This window comes from Eleutherodactylus coqui, chromosome 3 (assembly GCF_035609145.1).
Source record: "Eleutherodactylus coqui strain aEleCoq1 chromosome 3, aEleCoq1.hap1, whole genome shotgun sequence".
Taxonomy (NCBI): domain Eukaryota; kingdom Metazoa; phylum Chordata; class Amphibia; order Anura; family Eleutherodactylidae; genus Eleutherodactylus; species Eleutherodactylus coqui.
Genome location: NC_089839.1, coordinates 19,652,366 through 19,661,842, shown reverse-complemented (window position 1 = coordinate 19,661,842; position 9,477 = coordinate 19,652,366). Strand labels below are relative to the sequence as shown.

The following is a 9,477-nucleotide window of genomic DNA, read 5'->3' as shown; positions in this document are numbered from 1 at the left end:
AGGACCTGCTGTATGTGCTATACATGCTGCAGGGCTCAGTGTGTAATGTGTCCTTCTCCAGGACCTGCTGTATGTGCTATACATGCTGCAGGGCTCAGTGTGTAATGTGTCCTTCTCCAGGACCTGCTATATGTGCTATACATGCTGCAGGGCTCAGTGTGTAATGTGTTCTCCTCCAGGACCTGTTATATGTGCTATACATGCTGCAGGGTATGTATTTGGGGGGCTGACCACGGCCGGTAGCCATGCAGAGTAGATGGGCATAGCTACAGTCTCAGGGGAACGGGGGCTAAACGGAGGTGTGTGTGTCATGTGATTATATATATAGTTGCCCCCTATATTATATTATATTATATTAGTTCGGCGCTCTGGAATTGATGGCGTTAAAAAATAAGCGATAACCTTAAGTAATACTAAACACAACTCCGTCCTGATCCGCAGACAGAAGCTGCCCCTCCTCCACCCAACAGTCCTGGATACATATTTGGTATTTCAGCCGCACTTCACTAGCGGTGAGCGATTCCAGCGACCTGATTGGTTGTTGGGTACACCCCCCCTTTGGAGATCTGCATGAGTGCTACTTCACGAGACCAGCGGAGGGTTAGGGGTTAGGGTTTGGGGATTGGGTTAGGGTTGTGCTTAGTTGCTGACCCACCTACGGCCCTGCTGCTGCTTATTTAACAGGCCGGCCACTTGTGCACATCTCCTAAGGGGGGGGGGGGGTGTACCCAACAACCAATCAGGTCGCTGGAATCGCTCACCGTTACTGAAGTGCGGCTAAAATACGAAATATGCGTCCTGTATGCATATTAGTAGTTTACGCTTCAGTTATTCCTGCTGCCGATTCCAGCCAATGAGGTGGCTGGAATCGGCACCATGTGACTTCCCATTGTGCACGAGCAGTACAGTTCAGCTGCCGTGCACGATGAGAGCTGTGCCCGCGCCTCACGTGACCGGTGACGTCACAGATACTTGAATTTGCCCGCGAATTCCGAGCGCTGGCATCTACAGAGGAAGCTGATGGTTGGAGCCTTTTATACTACTTTCAACGTGGGAGAGGAAGATTTCTGCGCTGTGTGGTGAGTACCTACCTGAGATTAATGCGCTGTGCTGCTATGTGTGCTGAGTACCTACCTGAGATTGATGCGCTGTGTGGTGAGTACCTACCTGAGATTAATGCGCTGTGTGCTGTGTGGTGAGTACCTACCTGAGATTAATGCGCTGTGTGCTGTGTGGTGAGTACCTACCTGAGATTTCTGCGCTGTGCTGCTATGTGTGCTGAGTACCTACCTGAGATTGATGCGCTGTGTGGTGAGTACCTACCTGAGATTGATGCGCTGTGTGGTGAGTACCTACCTGAGATTGATGCGCTGTGTGGTGAGTACCTACCTGAGATTAATGCGCTGTGTGGTGAGTACCTACCTGAGATTGATGCGCTGTGTGGTGAGTACCTACCTGAGATTGATGCGCTGTGTGGTGAGTACCTACCTGAGATTAATGCGCTGTGTGTGGTGAGTACCTACCTGAGATTAATGCGCTGTGTGGTGAGTACCTACCTGAGATTAATGCGCTGTGCTGCTATGTGTGGTGAGTACCTACCTGAGATTTCTGCGCTGTGCTGCTATGTGTGCTGAGTACCTACCTGAGATTGATGCGCTGTGTGGTGAGTACCTACCTGAGATTGATGCGCTGTGTGGTGAGTACCTACCTGAGATTAATGCGCTGTGTGTTGTGAGTACCTACCTGAGATTTATGCGCTGTGCGCTACGTGTGGTGAGTACCTACCTGAGATTAATGCGCTGTGTGGTGAGTACCTACCTGAGATTGATGCGCTGTGTGGTGAGTACCTACCTGAGATTGATGCGCTGTGTGGTGAGTACCTACCTGAGATTGATGCGCTGTGTGGTGAGTACCTACCTGAGATTAATGCGCTGTGTGTTGTGAGTACCTACCTGAGATTTATGCGCTGTGCGCTACGTGTGGTGAGTACCTACCTGAGATTAATGCGCTGTGTGGTGAGTACCTACCTGAGATTGATGCGCTGTGTGGTGAGTACCTACCTGAGATTGATGCGCTGTGTGGTGAGTACCTACCTGAGATTGATGCGCTGTGTGGTGAGTACCTACCTGAGATTTCTGCGCTGTGTGTGGTGAGTACCTACCTGAGATTAATGCGCTGTGTGCTGTGTGGTGAGTACCTACCTGAGATTAATGCGCTGTGCTGCTATGTGTGCTGAGTACCTACCTGAGATTTCTGCGCTGTGCTGCTATGTGTGCTGAGTACCTACCTGAGATTGATGCGCTGTGTGGTGAGTACCTACCTGAGATTGATGCGCTGTGTGGTGAGTACCTACCTGAGATTAATGCGCTGTGTGGTGAGTACCTACCTGAGATTGATGCGCTGTGTGGTGAGTACCTACCTGAGATTGATGCGCTGTGTGGTGAGTACCTACCTGGGATTAATGCGCTGTGTGGTGAGTACCTACCTGGGATTAATGCGCTGTGCGCTACGTGTGCTGAGTACCTACCTGGGATTAATGCGCTGTGCGCTACGTGTGGTGAGTACGTCACCTGAGATTTGCGCGACGCCACCTGACGAAACCTGTCTTTTTTGGCAGATTTGTGCGCTACGTGTGGAGACGCGGCCACCCGAGATTTGTGAGCTTTTTTGCAAACTTGCGTGTGGAGATGATCCTGACGTTTGGACGCGTTTTGAGAAGAATTTCGCTTCGCTTGCACACAAGCTGACATAACTCGTCGAGGTAAGCTGCTGCATCTGCTAAAATTTTCATTGCGTGCATCTGCTCATACGTGCTTATTTTGCGCATATTTGCAGGTTTTCACTTGCATCTGTATGTACGCACGTACGTGTGTGTATATATATATATATATTTCTTCTGACCAGGTTGGGGGAGTAGTGGTCAATGTAAGTGGGTGGAGCGGATCTAGGGATCAGTAATACTGGTGTGATGTGACTGTTAACCTGCTGATTTTTCGTCATTTCCTGCAGATCTGACGTCCTTGAGAATGGGAAGGCTGTCCGACAGTGAAGAGACCCTCGACGTTCAGCAATCTTGAAACCCTTCGTTTTATGGACTGCTTTTTGCCGGTGATTCCCTTTTTTTTTTTTATAAGCGTTTTGGAGTATCCTGAAAAACTGCGCAATATTTTACACCGATTGAGTAAACAGAAAAGATCCCCAAACACAGCGGCCTTTGGTTTATCAGGGAATGACACTTGGTGTAAAATCCACATTTTTAATAAATAATAAAACGTGATTTGAATTTCTTTTTCTGTTTTACCTTATTTATGTTTTCAGACTCCTGATTACCCACACTGTAAAGCCGGCTGCACATGGCTGTGACGGGCTCCGGGGCGGAGCCCATCACGGCGGCCCCAAGAGACCCCAATACTTACCTCCGGTTCCGGAGTCCCGCATGATGCCTCAGTGCGCATGGGCAATCAAGCGCGTGACGCACCGCAGCGGCATGTGACGCGGTAGGCGTAGAGGCGGTTTCACGCTATTTTCCGCTGTGCTACAGCGGAAAATAGCGTGAATGGACGGCTTCCACAGACTGCAATGGAAGCCGTCCGCGCGTATACCCGCGGCAAATAGAGCATGCCGTGCGGGTGAGGACAGGTGATTTCACGGTGCGGAATTCCGCACCGTAAGCATTGAGCTATTAGGTTGAATAGATCCGTCTGTGGGAAGGAGCCCTAGGGCCTCATGGCCAATAGCAAAATGGAATAGCGGTTTCTGCAGCGGATTTGCCCCTAGGGAATCATTGGCCATCCCGTCCATTAAACTGATTTTTGCACCCGCGGATGGAATTTTAATAGAATTGCGTTTTTCATGCGTGGGAGAAAAAAACGCGGCATGCTCCATTTTACTGCGGATCGGCCACATTGCTATCACATGGATGTGTGCGGATATCTGCATGCAAAAATTATACAATAGAAAGCTGATTCTATGCGGATTGTATTTTTCTAGTGGACATGAGGCCTAAGGCTGCCTGCAGACGGCCGTGTCGCATCCAGCTGCTCGCAACGGGACCCGACCTGAGCGCCTGCAGAGAGCAGTGCGGAACTCGCCCGCTCCCGCAGCTCTGACTCATGTGCCAGCAGACGGCACATGCGCAGAGCCGGCAGCCAGCGAGTGACGTTTATGTCCGGGGCTCTGCGAACCCCGCACAGAATTAGAGCATGGCGCGGTTTGTTTCCTGCGCGTGATTTCGCGTAGACAAACCACGGCCTTCTGCATAGGATTGCATATTGAAATGCAATCCTATGCAGGCGTGTACAGCCGGAAATGTACGGTGCTGCGTCTGGCATAGACTGAAGTGGCAGCAATGCGCATTCGTCATCAGCTGATTGGCAGGGATTCTGGGAGGCAGGTCACCACTTCACTGCGCATAGATCATCAGTACTGGAGTCCCAGGGAACCCTTTTAACCCCTTGCCCACCGCAGCACGTGAATGTATGTATATGTTAGGAAGCAGCTTTCTGGAATGGACTTGCATTTGCATCCTACAGATCTGAGCCCACACCATCTACTGCTGAAGACTGTTGCTAATGACAGTTGGCCTCCCACAGCCAGAGGGGATGGGTGAGACAACAGATTCCCGCTGTTAACCCTTTCCAGTCCAATGTCGGCCCTGCCCCGACATCATAATTTCCCTCCACAGCTCCAATGTCGGGGCAGGCCCGACACTGCAGTGCAGGAGTGGATCTGCACCCGATCGTCAGGCACATCGGGTGCAGATGCACTCCTGCACTGGTCCTCATCGAGGACCCCCGAGGAGAAGGCAGAAAGGGATTTTAATCCTTTCTGCCTTCTCCTTTACACATTACTTAGCGCTATGTAATGCATAGATTCTGGCCGGCGATCATGTGACCGCCGGTGTTACCTGACCCCCAGCAGTCACATGATCGCCGAGCCGGGAGGCAGAAGGAGAGTACGGAAGACGCCGGACAGGTAAGCAGGTCCCTCCCTGCACCCTCCTGAACTCTGTCAGATCAGGAGGGTGCAGGGAAAATGTATTTTTTCTCACCCATTCTCCCCAGAACCAATTTATTTGGAGCTGGGGAGAATGGGTGAGAAAAAATAAATGGATTGGAAAGGGTTAATGCTTTGCATGCAACGATTGCTCTTATTTCATTAGGTTTTTGTATGTAATCAGATATACTTCAGTCTAAGCCGACCTGAGTATAAGCCAAGGTACCAACTTTTACCCCAAAAACCTGGGGTCAATTATTGACTTGAGTATAAGCCAAGGGGTAATATTAGGTACCTCGGCTAACACTGGGATCGGCTATACTCGAGTATGCATTGTGGCTGCTGCTACAGGCCAAGTGGGCAGTATTGTCCGGGTCTCCTGGACTCATGGTTAGTGTGGGGCCTAGCGGTATAACCAGGAGCTTAGAAGTTCGCCCGCTAGCTTCACGTTTTGTCTACAATGTCAAGTAATACCTGTTCTTTATAATCAGCCTATCTGTTAGTAGTGGTTGCATTTTTGGCTTCTGTATGCAGTGTTTTCTATCTCTGTGTATTCTGTTCTGTCTCTGTTATATGCCATGCGTGTGTCCTGTTCTGTGGCTCCTAGGATCAGCTATGGCCCAGTTCCGAAGACCGCTGGGCCGCCCTCTTATTTGGGCGATGTCTACGCTTAGGTTGGGCCACTGTCGACCCCCCCCCCCCCCCTTTAGCACAGGGTTAGTTGCATGGATTACATTTTGGGTCCCATTTGTACATACTAACATATCATTAAGGCCACAATGGGTACATTTCTGAAAACAATACAAACAGGGGTATCCATTTTGGGGTGTCAGTGCACATGAAAATGATGATTTTTGGTGGAAAAAACAACTTAGAATAGCACATTAGCCGAAATAAAGCCATATTATAATTTTTTTTTTATCATAATTCCATTAATTCCTGAAAATGTGGGATCTAAATACTCCTGACACCCCTCAGTGAACACAAAGGGGTGTACTTTGTAAAATAGGGTCATTTTAGGGGGTATGTATTCTGACACCCACGAGCCTTTGCAATCTTGGCTCGGTGGAGGAAAAAGGATTTAGCAAAATGAGGAAAAATGAGGTTCAACTTGAATGTCTCCAAAATGGTTCCAAACAAAGGATGTTTTTGCAAATGTGCGTCCAGAATAAAGTGAACAGATGGAAATATATGTTGGCAAGGATTTGTAGAGTATGCTGCACATATGAGATGTAACATTTGCAAATGTTAAAAAATTACAATGTCTTCAAAACTGTCAATATTAATTTTAATAAATATACCCAACTTCTGACTGCCCATTTTTACCACTTAAACGAAGTACAACAAGGCACAGAAAAAACAATGTAAGAATCACTTCGATTTGCAAACATGCCCATCTTGAAAGCGTCCTACTGAGCCAACATCTTGGAGCGTCCTACTGAGCCAACATCTAGGACCGCCAGTCTCTCTGCTGCTTCAACAATGATTGTGAGCAAACGCAGTGTGGTAATCTTGAAATACCTTAGATAACCTGTAAAGAAGAAAGAAAAAAGTTTGCAAGAAAATAAATAAAAGCTTAGTCTATCCAAAAATACCCCCCCCCCAAAAAAAAGGTGAGTCACCGGCAAAAAGCAGTCCATAAAACGAAGGGGTTCAAGATTGCTGAACGGCGAGGGTCTCTTCACTGTCTGCCAGCCTTCCCATTCTCAAGGACGTCAGATCTGCAGGAAATAACGAAAAATCAGCAGGTTAACAGTCACATCACACCAGTATTACTGATCCCTAGATCCGCTCCACCCACTTACATTGACCACTACTCCCCCAACCTGGTCAGAAGAATCAAGAATCTTATTTTTATATATTATATATATACACACACGCACGCACGCGCGCGTACATACATATGCAAGCGAAAACCTGCAAATTTGCGCAAAATAAGCACGTATGAGCAGATGCACGCAATGAAAATTTTAGCAGATGCAGCATCTTACCTCGACGAGTTATGTCAGCTTGTGTGCAAGCGAAGCGAAATTCTTCTCAAAACGCGTCCAAACGTCAGGATCATCTCCACACGTAAGTTTGCAAAAAAGCTCACAAATCTCGGGTGGCCGCGTCTCCACACGTAGCGCACAAATCTGCCAAAAAAGACAGGTTTCGTCAGGTGGCGTCGCGCAAATCTCAGGTAGGTACTCACCACACGTACCACACAGCGCATCAATCTCAGGTAGGTACTCAGCACACAGCGCATTAATCTCAGGTAGGTACTCACCACACGTAGCGCACAGCGCATAAATCTCAGGTAGGTACTCACCACACACAGCGCATTAATCTCAGGTAGGTACTCACCACACAGCGCATCAATCTCAGGTAGGTACTCACCACACAGCGCAGAAATCTCAGGTAGGTACTCACCACACAGCGCAGCACAGCGCAGAAATCTCAGGTAGGTACTCAGCACACATAGCAGCACAGCGCATTAATCTCAGGTAGGTACTCACCACACAGCACACAGCGCATTAATCTCAGGTAGGTACTCACCACACACAGCGCATTAATCTCAGGTAGGTACTCACCACACAGCGCATCAATCTCAGGTAGGTACTCACCACACAGCGCATCAATCTCAGGTAGGTACTCAGCACACAGCGCATCAATCTCAGGTAGGTACTCAGCACACAGCGCATCAATCTCAGGTAGGTACTCAGCACACAGCGCATCAATCTCAGGTAGGTACTCACCACACAGCGCATTAATCTCAGGTAGGTACTCACCACACAGCGCATCAATCTCAGGTAGGTACTCACCACACAGCGCATCAATCTCAGGTAGGTACTCAGCACACATAGCAGCACAGCGCAGAAATCTCAGGTAGGTACTCAGCACACATAGCAGCACAGCGCATTAATCTCAGGTAGGTACTCACCACACAGCACACAGCGCATTAATCTCAGGTAGGTACTCACCACACACAGCGCATTAATCTCAGGTAGGTACTCACCACACAGCGCATCAATCTCAGGTAGGTACTCAGCACACAGCGCATCAATCTCAGGTAGGTACTCAGCACACAGCGCATCAATCTCAGGTAGGTACTCACCACACAGCGCATTAATCTCAGGTAGGTACTCACCACACAGCGCATCAATCTCAGGTAGGTACTCACCACACAGCGCATCAATCTCAGGTAGGTACTCACCACACAGCGCATCAATCTCAGGTAGGTACTCAGCACACATAGCAGCACAGCGCAGAAATCTCAGGTAGGTACTCAGCACACATAGCAGCACAGCGCATTAATCTCAGGTAGGTACTCACCACACAGCACACAGCGCATTAATCTCAGGTAGGTACTCACCACACACAGCGCATTAATCTCAGGTAGGTACTCACCACACACAGCGCATTAATCTCAGGTAGGTACTCACCACACAGCGCATCAATCTCAGGTAGGTACTCAGCACACAGCGCATCAATCTCAGGTAGGTACTCACCACACAGCGCATTAATCTCAGGTAGGTACTCACCACACAGCGCATCAATCTCAGGTAGGTACTCACCACACAGCGCATCAATCTCAGGTAGGTACTCAGCACACATAGCAGCACAGCGCAGAAATCTCAGGTAGGTACTCAGCACACATAGCAGCACAGCGCATTAATCTCAGGTAGGTACTCACCACACAGCACACAGCGCATTAATCTCAGGTAGGTACTCACCACACACAGCGCATTAATCTCAGGTAGGTACTCACCACACAGCGCATCAATCTCAGGTAGGTACTCACCACACAGCGCATCAATCTCAGGTAGGTACTCACCACACAGCGCATCAATCTCAGGTAGGTACTCAGCACACAGCGCATCAATCTCAGGTAGGTACTCACCACACAGCGCATTAATCTCAGGTAGGTACTCACCACACAGCGCATCAATCTCAGGTAGGTACTCACCACACAGCGCATCAATCTCAGGTAGGTACTCAGCACACATAGCAGCACAGCGCATTAATCTCAGGTAGGTACTCACCACACAGCGCATCAATCTCAGGTAGGTACTCAGCACACATAGCAGCACAGCGCATTAATCTCAGGTAGGTACTCACCACACAGCGCAGAAATCTTCCTCTCCCACGTTGTAAGTAGTATAAAAGGCTCCAACCATCAGCTCCCTCTGTAGATGCCAGCGCTCGGAATTCGCGGGCAAATTCAAGTATCGGTGACGTCACCGGTCACGTGAGGCGCGGGCACAGCTCTCATCGTGCACGGCAGCTGAACTGTACTGCTCGTGCACAATGGGAAGTCACATGGTGCCGATTCCAGCCACCTCATTGGCTGGAATCGGCAGCAGGAATAACTGAAGCGTAAACTACTAATATGCGTCCTGTATACACTGAGCTGATCATGTGACCCCCCACCCATGTGACCGCTCACATGACTATGACATCACCGTAGGTCCTGTATGCACTGAGCTGATCATGTGACCC

The 9,477-nt window shown here is 49.1% G+C and overlaps 2 long non-coding RNA genes across 3 annotated transcripts; one reads left to right on the top strand and one right to left on the bottom strand.

Moving 5' to 3' along the window:
- Positions 1-803: 803 nt before the first annotated feature.
- Positions 804-3,287, top strand: LOC136619707 (uncharacterized). Its single transcript, XR_010791001.1, has 3 exons — positions 804-1,079; positions 2,618-2,761; positions 3,010-3,287. It is a non-coding gene; the product is annotated as an uncharacterized lncRNA (long non-coding RNA).
- A 2,989-nt stretch (positions 3,288-6,276) lies between these two features.
- LOC136619706 (uncharacterized) lies at positions 6,277-9,365 on the bottom strand. 2 transcript variants are annotated; one of them, XR_010790999.1, is made up of 4 exons: positions 9,097-9,365; positions 6,987-7,130; positions 6,618-6,716; positions 6,277-6,526 (listed from the first exon to the last, which is right to left on the bottom strand). It is a non-coding gene; the product is annotated as an uncharacterized lncRNA (long non-coding RNA). The 2 variants fall into 2 exon arrangements; XR_010791000.1 differs by lacking the exon at positions 9,097-9,365 and adding an exon at positions 7,375-7,392.
- Between the last annotated feature and the right edge of the window lie 112 nt (positions 9,366-9,477).